Source organism: Carya illinoinensis, chromosome 6 (assembly GCF_018687715.1).
Source record: "Carya illinoinensis cultivar Pawnee chromosome 6, C.illinoinensisPawnee_v1, whole genome shotgun sequence".
In the NCBI taxonomy this organism is placed as follows: Eukaryota; Viridiplantae; Streptophyta; class Magnoliopsida; order Fagales; family Juglandaceae; genus Carya; species Carya illinoinensis.
The window spans coordinates 11,826,415-11,844,423 of NC_056757.1; the positions used below are offsets into that span (position 1 = coordinate 11,826,415).

Genomic DNA, 18,009 nt, shown 5'->3' on the forward strand with positions numbered 1-18,009 from the left:
ATGTTTGGATATCAACGACGTCCTTAGATGAGAATGTAATGGTCTCGGGTGGCCACGGCAAGACTTGCCTCTTTTCTGGTGGAGGCTAGAGAAACATAAGGTGAATGACAATTACGCAAAGCCTTGAGTGTTCCTAAGTCACACTGACAGACAGACATTAATCATAGTCATGACAAAGGGAACCCAGACGTGCCAACGAATCTTTAGATGAATTCGTGGTGTACGGTTAATAAGGAACGGATGAGGAGTTTTTTTTTCTTTTTTGATAGAAAATCCAACCACTTTATTCATCAGCAAAAGTACTACAAATTTGTATTAGTCCAAAGAATTGATATTATGAAATCTGGGACTGAATCCCACCAAACAACTATATCAAAAACATGCATAGCATGTCTAGCTAATTTGTGTGCAACCATGTTGCCAAGCCTTCCAACATATTGAATACTGCAAGTCTGAAAGCATTTCATGAGCTTGATAGTATCCTTCTGTAGATTACCCAGCAGAGACATGGAACTGGGTGCATTTCATTCTCATGCATTTAATCTGTGTTGATATCGATCATTGCATACTATGATCATGAGTCTTGTCTTAGGCTTAACTTGCTTAACATGGCAGTCTCACTACATTACCGATCATCGGAACCGTGAATTTTGCATACCAATACGATGAGGGAGTCTTCGAGCAAGATGTTCAGCCTTAGCTGGAGGAGTGAAGAGGATGCCCTAATTTTTCTATCAGTGAACCACTTATTGGACACCTGCTATTATGTTTATTTTATCCCGACAAGGAGAATTTTTATCTGACTTCAGAACATTTTTATGGTTATGTAATAATTGATTGATACTCACGGATGTATTTATGACTTGTGGATGGTGTTATTGATGCAGTATTTGAGGGTTTAAATTTTTCTTCGATACTAATTATCTTAGACTAAGTACTTTTCATTGGAACTTATTCATATCATTAATAACATGCTAAGAGCATGCATATTGCTCTCATAAACCTATTGGGTGTGTATGCCAATATAATATATACTGACATCTTGACACTTCATCAAACTACAAGCAGCCTGTCGGAGGCGCCACATGATCGGACTGAAAATCCTTTGTCGGGATAAGCTTCAAGCTTGCTCGTATTTTTCTCCAATCTCTTATCCCCACCTGAGCTAAATGGAGGGTTTGGGACCTCTCTTTAGGGGTGGCAAATCATGTTTTCAGATCATGTTATTGTCATATCAAGTAAAAAATATTTGACTATATAGGTCAGCTCAAACTCAACCTATTAAGCTAATTAAACATGTCAAAATTTTAAACCCTAACTCAAGCTATTTATATAACGGATCATGTCGTGTCACTCATTTTGACCTATTTAATAATTAATCAAAAATATGTTAACATAACATAACTCATTTAAGTCTGTTTGTTTCATATAAATAAGTTAAACTAAGACACTTAATTCATTTGACCTGATTAACATAATTTTACATAAAAGTTAAAATCTGTATTTATTAATAACCACAATATCTTAAAATATATATATTAATATTTTTCAAATTTTAACATATAATAAAACTAATATTACAAATCATACAAAACAAATATGGGCATAGTTCTAAAATTACAATCCTAATAATAAAAATAATAAAAACATAAAAATATTGAGAAATATCAATATTACAACTTAATAATAATAAAATTTTAATTTTAAAATAAATTCTAAACGAATTAAAAGAGATTGATTTCGTATTAAGCAGATTAATCTATTATTAACAAATCAATCCCTTGACTCAAATCCATTAATATCAAATTGATCAAATCTGTTAATTTTGTATTACATTCGTATTAAATTTACATTCATGTCACGTATTACCACCCAGCCTCTTTTGACGTCCCAATCATGTTTCCTGTCCTCTACCGTACTCGATGTCCCTTCCTTTATGGCCTTCTTTAAACTTTAAAGGCTTCATCCAAAGAGAGATGAGAAAGGACAAGAGACGAGAATTAAATGAGAAGAGCAAGAGAAGATATAAAAGAAAGCAAAACGAAACAAAACAGAACAGAAGGATCCTCAGAGAAGATATAAAAGTAGACGTGTTTTTCTCGTATATTCTATTCAGTACTATGCTGCGCTTCACATGGGTAATGGCAACTCTTATTGTAAATTTACATTTCAGTCCTTACTGTAAATAGATAGTTAGTTATTTTACCTTTCTGTTTTTAGTCTTTTAACTGAGAATTAGTTTTCTACATCTTGTATAAATAAGAGGTGACTTGATGTACTGGAAATATAGAATAAAAAACTCAGAAGTATTCTTCATCTCTTCTTCGATCTTTATATTCTTGGTTCAAGTTGTTTCATGGTATCAGAGAGGAAACCTTAGGGTTCCTCTTTCCGCTGCAAGAATGGAAACACCTTCTGTTTCATTAGCTACAGAAGATTCCAGTCCATATAATCTCCAAAATGGAGATTCGCCTGGTTCGATTTTGGTGTCTAATCTTCTTATCGGAGATAACTACAATAGCTGGTGTAGATCAATGATAATGGCATTGAAGGCCAAGAACAAAATCGGTTTTGTTAATGGTGCAATTACTCAGCCTATTGAAACAGATTCATTGTATGATAAATGGGATCGTTGCAACAGCATGGTGTTGTCATGGATTCTCAACTCTGTATCCAGAGATATTGGGGAAACCATTGTCTATGCAAGAACGGCTAAAGAAATGTGGGATGAATTGAAGAATCAGTTTTCTCAAGGCAATGGACCACGAATTTTCCAATTGCAAAAGGAACTCTCTTCTTTATCTCAAGATCAGACCTCGGTGAGTGTTTATTATCGAAAGTTCAAATGCTTGTGGGATGAGCTTATGAACTATAGCCAGATGCCTAATTGTACATGTGGAGCATCTAAACTTTGTACCTGTAATGCTGCACGTTTGTTTTTAGAATATCAACAGCGTCAACATGTAATCATGTTTCTTATGGGATTGAATGAGGAGTTTGCACATGTTAGGGGTCAGATTCTATTATTAGAACCTTTACCATCAATTACTAAAGTTTTCTCTTTAGTCATTCAAGAAGAGAAACAAAGAGAAGTTGGTTCCATGGGGAGAGTAGGGTTTGAACCTAATGTTGCATTTATGAATAAAAGAATTGAAGGCTCAAAGATCAATCCTGGAAAACAGCAGTACAGAAGAGAGAAGGTCTTGTGCACTCACTGTGGAATGACCAATCACACAGTAGATAAATGCTACAAACTACATGGATATCCTCCATCTTTCAAACAAAGGGGAAAAGTTTCATCAGCAAACCAAGTCATGGCTCAACCCTTGAGTACACCTTTTGATCAGAATTGTATGTCTTTCTCTCAAGAAGAGTATCAACAACTACTTGCATTAATTCGACCACAGTCAACTGAACCACCAAAAATCAACCATCAGGCAGCCAATGTCATATCCAAGCCAAATAATTTGCCTCCTGTTTCAGGTAAAACAATTTGCCATTCAAGTTTTTCTTCTATTAAAAATAATAATTCGAAATCTGATTCTAGCACTTGGATCATAGATACAGGTGCTACAGACCATATCATTCATTCTATAACCTTTTTCACCACAATTACAAAAACTCTCAATACATTTGTTAAACTGCCAAATGGAGAAAATGTTACAGTAACACATCTTGGAACTGTCCATTTATCAGATGGCTTAGTTTTGAAGGATGTATTATGTGTACCTAGTTTTGCATATAATCTTCTTTCAGTGACTAAAGTCACATCTGATCAGAATTGTTGCTTTATTTTCTTGCCTGAGATTTGTTATATACAGGGCCTTACCCCATGGAAGATGATTGGGAAGGGTAGAAAAGCTGCTGGTCTATATTTCCTGCAACAATCTTCAGCCAGTACAAATTCTGTTCTTTCCTCTGTAAATTCCATATCTGATTCTGCTTCACAACTGTGGCATAATAGATTAGGCCATCCATCTTCATCAAGATTGTTAGTTCTTTCAAAGTCAGTTCCAAATTTCATTTCAAATAAGCTTGTACATGAACATCATTGTACGGTGTGTCCATTAGCAAAACAGAAACGATTATCATTTCCAATTCATTCTTACAAGCCTAGTTCTCCTTTCAATCTAATTCATTGTAATATATGGGGTCCTTTTTCAATACCTACTCATGATGGTTTCAAATATTTTTTAACAATTGTGGATGATCATTCTAGATCAACTTGGGTATACTTGATGAAATCCAAGTGTGAGGTTAAACATATTGTTATAGTTTTTTACAATCTGGTCCATACACAGTTTCAACAGAAAATAAAGTGTATAAGAACAGATAATGGCTTAGAATTCCAAATGAGGGAATTTTTTCATTCAAAAGGAATTATCCATCAAACCTCTTGTGTTGAAACCCCTCAACAAAATTCAATTGTTGAGAGGAAGCATCAACATCTTTTAAATGTGGCAAGATCTTTAAAATTTCAATCAAATGTTCCATTAAATTTTTGGGGAGAATGTGTTTTGACAGCAACTCACATTATTAATCACATTCCCTCTCATATTCTCAACAACCAATCACCACAACAGATTCTTTATGGTGACATTCCTTCTTATAATCATTTTAAAGTGTTTGGTTGTTTATGCTATGCTTCCACCTTAAGCAATAACAGATCAAAGTTTTCACCTAGAGCTAGAAAATGTGTATTTGTTGGTTATCCTTTTGGAACAAAAGGATACAAGTTATATGATCTAGACTCTCATAATTTTTTTGTCTCTAGAGATGTTATATTTCATGAGAATATATTCCCTTTTCAAAATAAAGTTTCATCACAGCAGTCTTCTTTACCATCTGAGTTTGTATTACCTAATCCCATATCAGATATATCAATTATATCACAACCCTCAAACAGTTCTCTGTTAAGTGATTCTAATTCCACATCAGAATCTATCAATCTCATACCAGATATTCCCAATGCTTCTCATTCAAACCAGATTCCAAATATTCCTTCATTGCAAGATATTAATCATTTTCCTCCACTTCGAAAGTCCACTAGACAGCGCAAAAGCCCTGTTTATTTGCAAAATTATCATTGCAATCTAGTCTCTCCAGCAGATTCTACTTCTACCATATCATCTCTTGGCTCAATTGATACACCTTCAGGTAACAAATATAGCATTTCTGAATTTTTATCATATAAACATTTGTCTCCTTCTCATAAAGCCTTCAGCATTGCTATCTCATCTCATAAAGAACCTGATTTTTATCATCAAGCTGTTAAGTATCCTCATTGGAGAGATGCTATGTCCACTGAGTTAGCTGCCTTAGAATCAAACAATACCTGGACCCTCATTGATCTTCCACCAGACAAAAATTCAGTTGGTTGTAAGTGGGTTTACAAGACTAAGTTTAATGTTGATGGTTCAATTGAGAGACATAAGGCAAGATTAGTTGCCAAAGGTTATACTCAAAGGGAAGGGCTTGATTACTTAGAAACTTTTTCTCCAGTTGCAAAAATGGTGACAGTGAGATGCTTACTGTCTTTAGCAGCAATTTACAATTGGCATTTAGTGCATTTGGATGTGAACAATGCATTTCTTTATGGTGATTTGGAAGAAACAGTTTATATGAAACCACCACCTGGGTATCTTAGAAAGGGGGACACTCGAGTTTGCAAGCTGCAGAAATCATTATATGGGTTAAAACAGGCTTCTAGGCAGTGGAACTCCAAGTTCACTGCAGCCTTGGTTGATTTGGGATTTGTACAATCCAAATCAGACTATTCATTATTCACAAGAAATACAAATGGTTGTTTTGTGGCCCTTTTGGTGTATGTAGATGATATACTCTTGGCTAGTAGTGACAGTTCTGTTGTACAGACCATTAAAGATTCTTTGAGTCTATACTTCAAATTGAAGGATTTGGGTCCTGTCAAATATTTCCTAGGAATGGAAATTGCTAGATCAAAAAAGGGAATTTCTATTTGCCAAAGGAAGTATGCACTGGAATTAATTTCTGATGTTGGGTTGTTAGCTTCTAAGCCAGTTAACTTTCCTATGGATTCCCATTGTAAACTTTCAAAATCTGATGGAGAGTTGATTGAAGACACAACTGCCTATAGAAGACTTATAGGCAAGTTATTATACCTTACTCACACAAGGCCTGATATCACTTATTCAGTTCACCTTTTGAGTCAATTTTTGGAGTCTCCTCGGGTTCCTCATATGCAAGCTGCTCTCAGAATACTTAGATATGTAAAGATGGCACCAGGTCAAGGTATATTCCTTCCAGCTTCATCACAAGTTCATTTAAAGGCCTTTGCTGATTCGGATTGGGCAAGCTGCCCTGATACAAGAAGATCTATATCTGGCTACTGTGTATTTCTTGGTGATTCATTAATCTCTTGGAAATCAAAGAAACAAACCACTGTCTCAAGGTCATCTGCAGAAGCTGAATATAGATCTATGGCCTATGCAGTTTGTGAGTTAACATGGTTAAAGTCTTTGCTCACTGATTTTCATCAAATTCACTCTCAACCATCATTGCTATTTTGTGACAACCAAGCTGCCCTACATATTGCAGCCAACCCTGTTTTTCATGAGAGAACCAAACATATTGAGTTAGATTGTCACCTCATTAGAGAGAAAATACAAGCTGGTTTACTCAGGACATTGCACGTTCCCTCTTCTCATCAACTTGCAGATTTGTTAACTAAGCCCCTTGGTTCTACTGTTTTTCATTCCTTGTTGTCCAAGATGAATGTTCAAAATATATATCATTCATCTTGAGGGGGACTATTGTAAATTTACATTTCAGTCCTTACTGTAAATAGATAGTTAGTTATTTTACCTTTCTGTTTTTAGTCTTTTAACTGAGAATTAGTTTTCTACATCTTGTATAAATAAGAGGTGACTTGATGTACTGGAAATATAGAATAAAAAACTCAGAAGTATTCTTCATCTCTTCTTCGATCTTTATATTCTTGGTTCAAGTTGTTTCAACTCTAGTTTCAGATCGACGAGAGGCCACGTGATTGGCCGAGACTACTTGGTGTAACTCAATTTTCCTTTTTTTCCCCGACGCTGCTTACTCAAGTAAATGAGGTCATCTCATCTCGATCAGTTTCATCATATATACTTATGAGCCAACACTTGCGCAGCAAGAAAGAATTCCCCCCAGATCCCCTCGGTGCCCAAGTTTTCCCTTTTTTTCTGCTTAATTTGGTATAAAATATTCTTCTCTGTTTATTCACTATTCTTTTTGGTCCAAACCTTTGGCAGCAAGAATGACTTCCCCCATAATGGGAAACAGAAGCAACACTGCCAGTAGTGACTCAGTACCCGAGAGAGAGAGAGAGAGAGAGAGAGTCATCATTTCTATATGCCCCACCATCGCGTAAACTGCCAAAGAAAGGCATGAAAGTCCGAGTGCCCAATCGTGTTCCGAGACTTGGAACCCAAACAAAGGTACAAACAAAGGCATTACACAAGGTTTGCCATTTGTTGAAATTAGTAAGCAAGCGTTATAAAGCTATTAGATTAGTCAGTGCTCCTTTCCTTAGAAAGCAATTACATGCTGCCACTTGTCACTTAGAGTGAGCTGGGCTCCTCAGTCCATGCCTACGTTAGCTTCAATAAACTTCGGTTAGGGGTAGTTTGATAACAGTCGTCTTTTGTCGCCACTTGTCATATGCTCTCTCGTTGCTCGTCTATATATGGTTTGCTCATGAGCCTTGGTTTTATTCCGCAGCAGCAGTTGTAGTACTCTCAGTGCTTTGTGCTTTCCTTTCAGGTTAGGCTCTCTCTCATTTGCATTCCCTTCAATTTCTCTCTGCAACACTTGTTCTTCCCCTCTCATGGGTAATGCATCATTGAAACCTTTGTCATCCTGCTCGTTTTGAGTAGATGCTGTGAAATCTGATTGCTGGGTGGTTTCGGATTGGCTTGAATTGTGCTTTTGCTTTTGGATAATGGTGTTTCTGAAATTTAGTCTCTTTCAAATGCAGTAATATGCATTGAATTGGCAAATGCATGTGCTCTAGTCTTCCTAGATGACTCTGTTTGCTCTGTGTGATGAGTTACTGACGGAAAACAAAGGGTAAAATTTGTGATAATGGTTTTGAGGAGTTCATTGGGTAAATGGTGCAACTATCGAATTTTTGAGAAAGGTGAAAAAAAGAAGCATGGAAAATACTAATCGCATGCTTGATAATATTAGTGCATTGTAATTTTTTTTTTTTTTTCCTGTATCGAAGCATCCAAGTTCTGAAGTTTTTCTCGACTATAGTCCTTACTCAAAGCAAAACTCTTTTCTTTAATCTTTCTGTAACCTAACCTTACCCATGTCTGATATACTGTGTGTACTGGAATTGCAGTTGAAGCTTGGGACTTAAACTTTGATATTGTACCAGAGCCAAGGATCTTTCTATACAGCATGGATACTACTAATCTAGTGCTGCGCTTTGGAAATCAGGTTTCGAGGGATAATTTTTCTGTGTTCTGGAAACAGGAAAATGTCTTTGTGAAATTTGATATCGAGATCCGAAAATTGTATTTCTTCTTTTCCCATCTTTCCGTAGTGTGTAAGTTTGAAATCTCCTTTGAGAACATTTGGAAGATTGAGCTATATTGTCCACGTGATCAAGCAACAAAGATTCTTCTCATTCAGGTTAGCTGGAGAAAAAAATTTAATTCAAAATAAGATTTCATCAATTAACTGGTCTCCATGCATTCTGTAGTTTACATATGTGCATATGAAGCTTGTAATCTTGTTTCTATCTTATATGCGTAGGATGCTATACTCTTTCTTACCAGCACTCTTAGCACTATTCTAGTTATGAATTTCATCTATTCAATGACAAAAAGTTTTTTCGACCATATAAAGTCAATTAAAAGGTCATTTTCACATATATAAATTGCCATTCTCCATCAGTGAACGTTACATAAGTTCATCAGTAGGTCTAATGACGATTCTATAAAATTTCAAAAAAAGAAAAAATGAAACCCAATATCAGAAAGTCTTTAGTTGGAAGCAGAAACCTATAGCCCCTTTTAGCTTTGTTTTGGGTTGATATCATGTGTATATTTATTAGATACTCAAATAAAATGTGGTTTTCACATTTTGATGATCTCGTTCTAATTTGAAATTTCATGTGCATGTCACCTATGCTCATCCCTTGGAATTAATGGTTGTTGAGTTGAAATTGCTACTCTCTTTTTTTCACTAAATGATTTCTTGTTTATATTGATAGCTACTCGGTTCTCCAATGATTTATGAGAAAGCTGTATCCACTGGACATCATTATGAGTGGGTTCGAGAAGTTGATTTCACTCCATTCTCGAGAAGTTGATTTCACTCCATTCTGCTGCATTGGCCAATCTTCTGCTCTATGTTTGGAGCTTCCAAATAAGCTCTGGCTTCCGAAATTCCACCTTGATTTTGTCCACTATAAAGAAAATGAAGAACAACTTGGATTGATGGAAGGGTCTCCTTTCTCTTGCAGTTCTGGTCTTGTGTCCATTGTGAATCCACCCATAGGATTTGACCTGCCATATAAAATCTTGTTTAAGATCAACTCCTTAATTCAGCATGGATGTGTTCCTGGGACAGCAGTTGATGATGATTTTTATAGGTTAGTCGATCCTAAGAGTACCAAAATTGAGTACATAGAAAGTGCCCTGGACAAGCTGTTTCATCTAAGAGACTGCTGCTATGAACCTGTGAGATTGCTCAAGGAGCAGTTTAAAGGATATCCCACATCTATGCTACTTCCTAGAGCTCCGGCTATTTCTTTATGTGATGGACTGGTGTTTGTATACAGGGTTAAAGTTACTCCATCTAAAGTATACTTCTGTGGTCCAGAGGTGAATCTCTCCAACAGAGTCTTGTGCAATTATCCTGAAGATATTGACAATTTCCTACGTGTTTCTTTTGTCGATGAGGACTTTGATAAAGTGCGCTCAATAGCTCTATCTCCACGTTCATCATCAAATGAGGATAAGCGAACTAGAGTTTATGAGAGAATAATATCCACTTTAAGAAATGGCATAGTTATTGGAGATAGGAAGTTTGAGTTTCTTGCCTTTTCATCCAGTCAGGTCCGAGAAAAGTCTGTTTGGATGTTTGCTTCAAGACCTGGCTTGATTGCAGCAGATATTAGAGAATGGATGGGTGATTGTCGGGATATAAGGAATGTGGCAAAATATGGTGACAGACTCGGTCAGTCTTTTTGCTCTTCTAGAGAAACTGCCAGCGTTGGTATAGATGAAATGGAAGTTATTCCCGATGTAGAAGTTAAGAGGGGAGAAGCCACGTATTGTTTCTCAGATGGCATAGGGAAGATATCTCAAGAGTTGGCTTGCAAAGTGGCAACAAAGTTAGGCTGCAGTTTTGTTCCATCAGCATTTCAGATTCAATATGGTGGGTACACTGGTGTTGTGGCTGTTGATCCAACATTGTTGGCGAAGTTGTCATTGAGAAAGAGCATGTTCAGATACAAATCACTTGACACAAAACTCGATGTTTTGGCATGGAGTAAGTTTCAGCCTTGTTTTCTAAATCGCCAGATAATCACTCTTTTGTCTAACCTTGGAGTGAAGGATCAAGTTTTTCTAAAAAGGCAAAGGGAGGCTATAGATCATCTGAATGCCATGTTAACAGATCCGTCGAGAGCACAAGAGGCACTAGAGATGATGTTCTCAGAAGACATCACAAAAGTTTTGAAGGAAATGCTTATATGTGACTACAAGCCAGATGTAGAACCATTTCTTTCAATGGTGCTTCAAACATTTCGTGCATCTAAGTTGAAGGATATAAGGTTTGGAACAAGGATATTTGTTCCAAATGGAAGAGTTATGATTGGATGCCTAGATGAAACCAGGGCATTGGAATACGGTCAAGTATTTCTACAAGTTTCTCGCTTTAGTAGGGAGCTTTGTAGCCAGTCGTCGCATATGTTTAGTGTCAGCAGCTCAAACCCAAAAAATTTCATTTTTGAAGGTGAGGTTATTGTTGCTAGAAACCCGTGTCTACACCCTGGAGATGTGCGTGTACTACAAGCTGTTAATGTGCCAGCTCTACATCACATTGTGGACTGCGTTGTTTTTCCACAAAAGGGAAAGAGGTAAGATTTTAATATCCCATTGTGGCTACTTCTAAAGCATGAAAAGTTATTTGCATGTGTCTGTAATATTAATGACTAGGTATTTGTGCTCTTATTTAATCAACAGATAAAGAACAAAATCTATTTTTCTCGAGTAGAAACTCCACATATAAATTTAATTACCCTAAAAGATAAATTGTCTAGTTACATTGTCTTGTATAATATGCTATTTGTGAAGATACTAGATTCAGACTGAACTTTGTTTTTATATTGCACTGTTGTTTCTTCATCCACAATATTCAAAAGTCATATGCAACATTATTTTGGTCTACCTTTTACTAACATATTGCAGCATTAATTGTGTTTGTCTGTTGGGACCATGATCTTATGCAACATTATTTGTGTTTAGACCTCATCCAAATGAATGTTCGAGAAGTAGTTTGGACGGAGATAAGTACTTTGTCTGTTGGGACCGTGATCTCATTCCTCCTCTGCAAGCTGAACCAGCGGAATATATTGCAGCACCAACTATGCAACTGGATCATGACGTTACGATAGAGGTATTATTAGTACATTTTGATTTGAAAAAGTAACAACAGAACGAGTGCTAGAATTTGATATTTTTAGTTTGTCACTGCAAGTAATTATCATATTAACTGCAATATGAATGGAATGATATATGTGTATGTATACATACATATATATATATATATTAGCTATCACTGATAATTTTCTTCACATTTGCTCACAGTTGAGAGAATACATCGTGCTGCAATCATCTAGCATCTAGCCTTCATTACCTTGGATTTTACCTTTTTTCAATGACAATTAAGCATTTAGCTTATATTTAGTTGCAATACTTACACATCCAATGAGCATGTAGAAGTATTTGGTGATCTAAGAAACTGTTTCCAAATACACATCTATACATAAAAATATGTTTAGACAAAATTTAGAAATCTTTTGCGTCTCTGTAAATATTTAACAAAATACATTGCAGCTGCATCTTCATGTGAAGAAAATAAAGTTAAGTAGGAACGAATGAAAGGCTCTGACCTCTCACATTTCCATGTCCTTTGCAAAAACTTTCTTCCACAGCTAACATATGAAAGCCTGTCATTTTTGTCCTGCAGGAATTAGAGGAGTGTTTCATCAACAACATAGTCAATGAAAATTTAGGAATCATCCAAAGAGCCCACACTGTCTTTGCAGATGGGGAGCCCTGCAGTGCAATGACCCATAAATGTTTGGAACTTGCTGAGCTATACTCAATTGCAGTTGAGTTCCCGAAAACTGGTGTTGCAGCTGAAATACCTTCTTATCTATGTGCCCATGAGTATCCCGATTTCATGGAAAAGCCTGAAAAACGGACCTACAGATCAATATCGATTATAGGAAAGCTTTTTTGCGAAGTGAAATACATAGCATTTCCCAGGAGTCCTATGAAGCCCTTCACTTTGGAAACAGCAAAACAGTATTATGACTCTGACATGGAAGTAGACGGCTTTGAAGACTACCTCAATGATGCTTTCAAATACAAAAGTGACTATGATTACAAGTTGGGGAATTTGCTGGACTATTATGGGATCAAAACTGAAGCTGAAATACTTAGTGGCAACATTTTGAAAATGCCAAAATGTCTAGATAGGAAGGGAATTAGAGATGCAGTTAAATATGCTATGTATTCCTTAATAATGGAAGCCAGGACCTGGTTCAATGAGGGAGATGATTCTGACACTTATAATGCAAAAGCAAAAGCATCAGCGTGGTATCATGTCACATATCATCATACTTACTGGGGTCGTTACAATGAGGGAATGGATAGGGCTCATTTCCTTAGTTTTCCATGGTGCGTCTATGACAAGCTTCTACAAATCAAGAAGGATAAAGGGAGCATAAACTCTTCACTTCTGTCATCACCAGATCATCAACTCAGTCAACTTATCTGAATATGAAAGCAGTGTGATATTACTACCATTTTACCTTTGCTTAGTACTCTAAAAGGTATTTGCTTGTAAATGCTCCAGGCAGATTTTTGGGGCTGGAAATATGTTGTAATTCCTATCTTACTTAAACAGATCTCCAGGTATGTATTTTAAGTTTAATGCTTCAGTTAATGATTTCCTCTTTTTTTTAAGCCATCTGCGGCACGTTCTTCTTCAGCCTTCTTCTCCTCTTCAGTCTCCTCGCCAAAAAGGTCTACATCGTCATCATCATCTTCTTCTGCAGCTGAGGCCTGATAACATCATATTTGATCAACTCTTAGATTAAACTATTTTAAAGAAATCTCTAAACCTGAAAATAAAAGGACACCCAAATTAACTTGGGGAAAGCATCCAGAAGCAAGGTAAATGGTGCAACCCAAATAGACCAAAAGTGGAGTGATAAGTGAAAAAGGCATATGAATAAATAGGAAGATGTGTAGATTAACAACAAAAATAATTTTGAAGGTACTTGCCTTAGCGTCAGCAACTGAAGGGGGTTGCAATTGCCTCCTCTGTGATGGAAGCAGATCCCTCAATAGTGACACCACATCCTTCTCCAGAAACACCACTAGAAGCGACATGAACACATAATTAGAACCAAAGAAACCATGGAGAACACAAGGAAATAACTTAATAGACATATATCAAACAGCATCTCCAAGACAAACTCACAAGATGAAGATTGATATCACAATAACAATAAAATTAATAGTTGGGACGTACGAGATCCTCAGAGTGCATCAATGTGATTGAACCACCGAGACACGTTAACGTATTCAGCTGATGGAGCCTTGAAAATAGCTCCATACACAATAAGATCGTCCTTGGAAGCTTGATAGCTGAAAAGAGCGAGAAGCAATTTACATACCATAGAAAAAACTTGAATCGAAATCACTATCATGAATGCTAGTGTCTTCTCGTGTTCTTCTCACATACTACCAAAGCAAGTCTAGGAAGAATAGGAAAACAACGTTTACATGAAAAAAGGAGTATAAGTGACAAATAACGCAAGACTTACCCTGTAACGTAACTACGAGTAAGAAGGTAATCATCAAGTTTCTTCAGGCCAGAGGGTGAGTTGACATCATAGAATGTGACTGCCATTCTAGCTAAGTGTACAGGTTGCTTTTACAAGTATATAGGAAGTGCAAAAGACAGGGATAAGTGCTTTTTCGATGAACAACAACAAACAAATAAACTGGACCTCCTGCAAAATATCTATAGTCTCCCATATCCAAACATAGCTCTAAGCAAAATTCAAGTTTTAAGCACTTTTACCTTTTGCTAGTTTGGTGGATCTCTTGAATACTACCTGTATATTGGAGTTCAACCCCTCTTTTGTCTCATTTAAGTTCGCATTACTTGTAAAAAAAACAAGAAATTAGAGAGAGGCATGTTTTGCACAACGCAACAAAAATGACGAAAATGAAAGTTTTAAGAGCCAAATCAATGGAATTCTTTATGCGTCCCAACTTGCAGTTCGGCACAATAACATAAGGTACGTATGAGACTCAAGACACAATTCTTTTAACTGGCTTCATTCTCTGTTACCCTCAGCCATGAAAAACTTACCTACAATTTAAAGCTTCTAATTCAGTCATTTCGTTGCACAGATGAGAGAGCCTACGATTCAAAAATTCCCCCCTTTCAAAATCAACTTTTCCTCACTGAGACGGGGGAATAGAAGTCTGAGAATATACTGCTCAACAACTCCATGAAGGTTGTATGAGTTAACATTGTGAGAATAGTGCAGGCATAAATGCAAGTACAAGGATGTAACATTAATGGAAAGGAAGCAGGCCTCCGCCTAAGCTCCGACAAGTCGGAGTCAAGGCGGAGGATGAATATGCAACAGTCAAAGTCGGAGGATGGCCATACCGACTCGGCTTTGGTTAGTACTCAGCCCTAGCACCAACTTTTCGGAGTTGATATTGCCATCCTCCAACTCCAGCTTTGTAAGAGGTCTAATCCGACCTTTGACTCCAACTTCTATAGACTCTACTCCGACTCCGACTTGTACCAATGTTGCAACCAATGACAATGATAAGTTTTTGTTTTTGTTTTTATGCAATCATTTTGCCAGATACTGAAGTGGCTAAACAGGCATATAATTCGTTTTTAAATTTGATTTTTTTGAAAATTCCAGACCCAAACAGAATCACAAACAAATCCATACAAACAGATCCACAAACAAACTGAAACAGAATCAACAGATCCATTCACAATTTTCTAATATCCTTACACATTGAAGAAACTGGCAGGGGTGGCGAGTGCAGGGCAAGGGTTGGGCGTCATTTGTTTTCGGAGATGAGATGAGATGAGTTGAGATTAAATTTAAAAGTTGAATAAAATATTATTAGAATATATTTTTTTAATATTATTTTTATATTGGGATTTGAAAATGTTAAAATGTTTATTTTATTTTATGTATAAACTTGAAAAAATTGTAATAATTAATTGAAATGAGATATAAAAAATTTGTGAAAGTAAACGTTTTGGATGAAAATGAAAGTGACGACTGGGGGGGTGAGGGGTGGGTGAAGCTAAGTTTTGGCATGAGTTGAACCAAAACAACATCGTTTCTTGGGTACATTAGTGTAAGAGACTATAATATAATTTAACTCATTATAATTTTACTATATTAGTGCCTAATTTACTCCTATTAATAACTAAAGTATAACAACTAGTATTATACATTAGTATAATAATATTACATGTTATTATGAACTTATAGACTAGTGTTTGTACATTAGTATTAAATGTTACTATACATTAGTAACTTATAATACATTAGTATTTACACATTAGTCTTTACACATTAGTGTTACATGTGATTACATTAGTAACTATAATACATTGGTGTTTATACATTAGTCCCCTTTTTTTTTTTTTAAACAATATAGCAATATATTGATGTAGAAATGCAAAGACAGAGAAAACACTGTCAACATTACATAGACTGTTCTAGCTGGACAGTCGACATAATCTGCATTGGACCATCTTCAATCTAGATTTGCTCATTTTCATAATCTAATGCTAACTTTGCCAACTGGTGAGCAACATAGTTGGCCTCTCGATGAACAAAAACAACTTGCCATTGGAGTCGAATCATGAGCATACTTCGAGTATTGTGAATCAAAATACCATAATTTGCACTTATCACTTCATCAGAATTCACTGCCTGAACAATGGTTTGAGAATCACCTTCAAACACCACCCTTCCCAAGCCCAAGTCAGCACAAATTTTCATTGCCCTCCTCAAAGCTAAACCTTCTACCATCACGGGTTTCACAACAAGATTTTGACTTGCATACACACAAGCCATGATATTCCCTTGTTCATCCCTTATAATGATACCGCAGCCTACTTTATTATGTTTAGTACTAATAGAAGCATCCCAATTTGCCTTCAGAGTTCTAAAACTTGGTTTCTTCTACCTTATACCTCCTCTGTTACTTGGAATATTAGAGAGAACTTCATCTGCGCTGGTTAAAAAACTTAAAAACAAGTCTCTGTCTGCAGTAGCTGCCATCACCACCTATTGAGGGCTTTCTAAAACTTTTCCATGAACCACATAATTTCTCCTAATCCAGATCCTTCGCATCATAAAACAAACCAGCTTAAGCGCATCCACATCTAGCCTAGAGCACATAGTTAACCATAAAAGCATAGAAACCAGGGAAGGAACTAGACCATTTGTGTGTTGGTCAACCAGACATAGCCCAAACATCACTTGCAGCAGGACAACACCACACCACATGTAATGCAGACTCTACTTCTCTCTTACAGATAGAACACAAGTCAAAATCTACAACCTTTCTATTGGCCAAGTTTCGCAAAGTGGGGAGAACATTATGAGCAGTTTTTCACACAAAAAGCTTAATTTTCATAGGGACATTAAAAGACCATAGCTGCTTCCAATCTATCAAACCATTTACAACACTCGAACACTCACCCTTTATCTATCTAACAAGAGTTTCTTGTAAGTAATACGCACTTCTCACATTGAAAACCCCATTGGCAGTACAACCCCAAATCAACTTATCTTGAGCACCAGTTTTACTTAAAGGAATCTTACAAATCTTCTCCATCTCCTCCTCTTGAAATAACTGGTACAACCTTTCCTTCTTCCATTTGTACTCTTCCTTCTTCCATTTGTACTCCCCTTCTTCATTTAATTTAGAAACAGTTGAATCTCTGCTGGAAAGGGATGTAGATAGATTAAGTTGTAAAAGAGCAGAATTTTGGACCCACTTGTCATGCCAGATGCTGATGCTAGTACCAGTCCCCACTCTCCATAAACTTCTTGCCTTAATCAACTCTATTGATGACCACAAACTCTGCCAAATCAAAGATGAGTTTGTTCCCTTTTTTGCATTCAGTATAGTGCCCCTCTTAAAATACTTCTGCTTCAAGATTTGTGCAACCAGTGAACTTGGATTATTAAGCACTCTCCATACTTGCTTAGTCAGCATGGTTTTATTAAAAGATTCCAGATCTCTAAACCCCAAACCCATCCCTTTTAGAAACTCCCATACTTTTCAAAAACTTCCATTGAATTTTTTGTTTGTTATTCCTGCTTTCCCACCAAAATTTCCCCATCATCAAGTTTTTCTCATATAATAACCTCTTTGGCAACTTAAATACACTCATAATATAAGTTGGTATTGCTTGAATTACTGCTTTTAGTAATACTTCCTTTCCTGCTTGTGACAGGAAAGTGTTCTTCCAGCTTGATATTCTGGTCCATATACTTTCTTTAATAGCCCTGAAAGATTGATATTTTGACCTACCGACTATAGTTGGTAGTCCTAAATACTTACCATAGTTGTTATCTGCTGAGACCCCTACTACATTAACAATTTCATGCTGTCTGTCTGTACTAGTGTTGGAATTGAAAAAAAAACTGATGTCTTATCTCGGTTCAAA

The 18,009-nt window shown here is 36.3% G+C and overlaps 2 long non-coding RNA genes and 1 pseudogene across 2 annotated transcripts; 1 reads left to right on the top strand and 2 right to left on the bottom strand.

The window, feature by feature from the left end:
* The first annotated feature begins 6,801 nt into the window (after window positions 1-6,801).
* Window positions 6,802-13,232, top strand: LOC122312489 (annotated as a pseudogene).
* LOC122312490 lies at window positions 9,404-13,221 on the bottom strand. Its single transcript, XR_006243195.1, has 4 exons — window positions 13,079-13,221; window positions 12,892-12,963; window positions 11,554-12,454; window positions 9,404-9,539 (listed from the first exon to the last, which is right to left on the bottom strand). It is a non-coding gene; the product is annotated as an uncharacterized LOC122312490 (long non-coding RNA).
* A 318-nt stretch (window positions 13,233-13,550) lies between the features above and the next one.
* LOC122312491 lies at window positions 13,551-15,402 on the bottom strand. The gene is made up of 3 exons (XR_006243196.1): window positions 14,099-15,402; window positions 13,804-13,919; window positions 13,551-13,648 (listed from the first exon to the last, which is right to left on the bottom strand). It is a non-coding gene; the product is annotated as an uncharacterized LOC122312491 (long non-coding RNA).
* Between the last annotated feature and the right edge of the window lie 2,607 nt (window positions 15,403-18,009).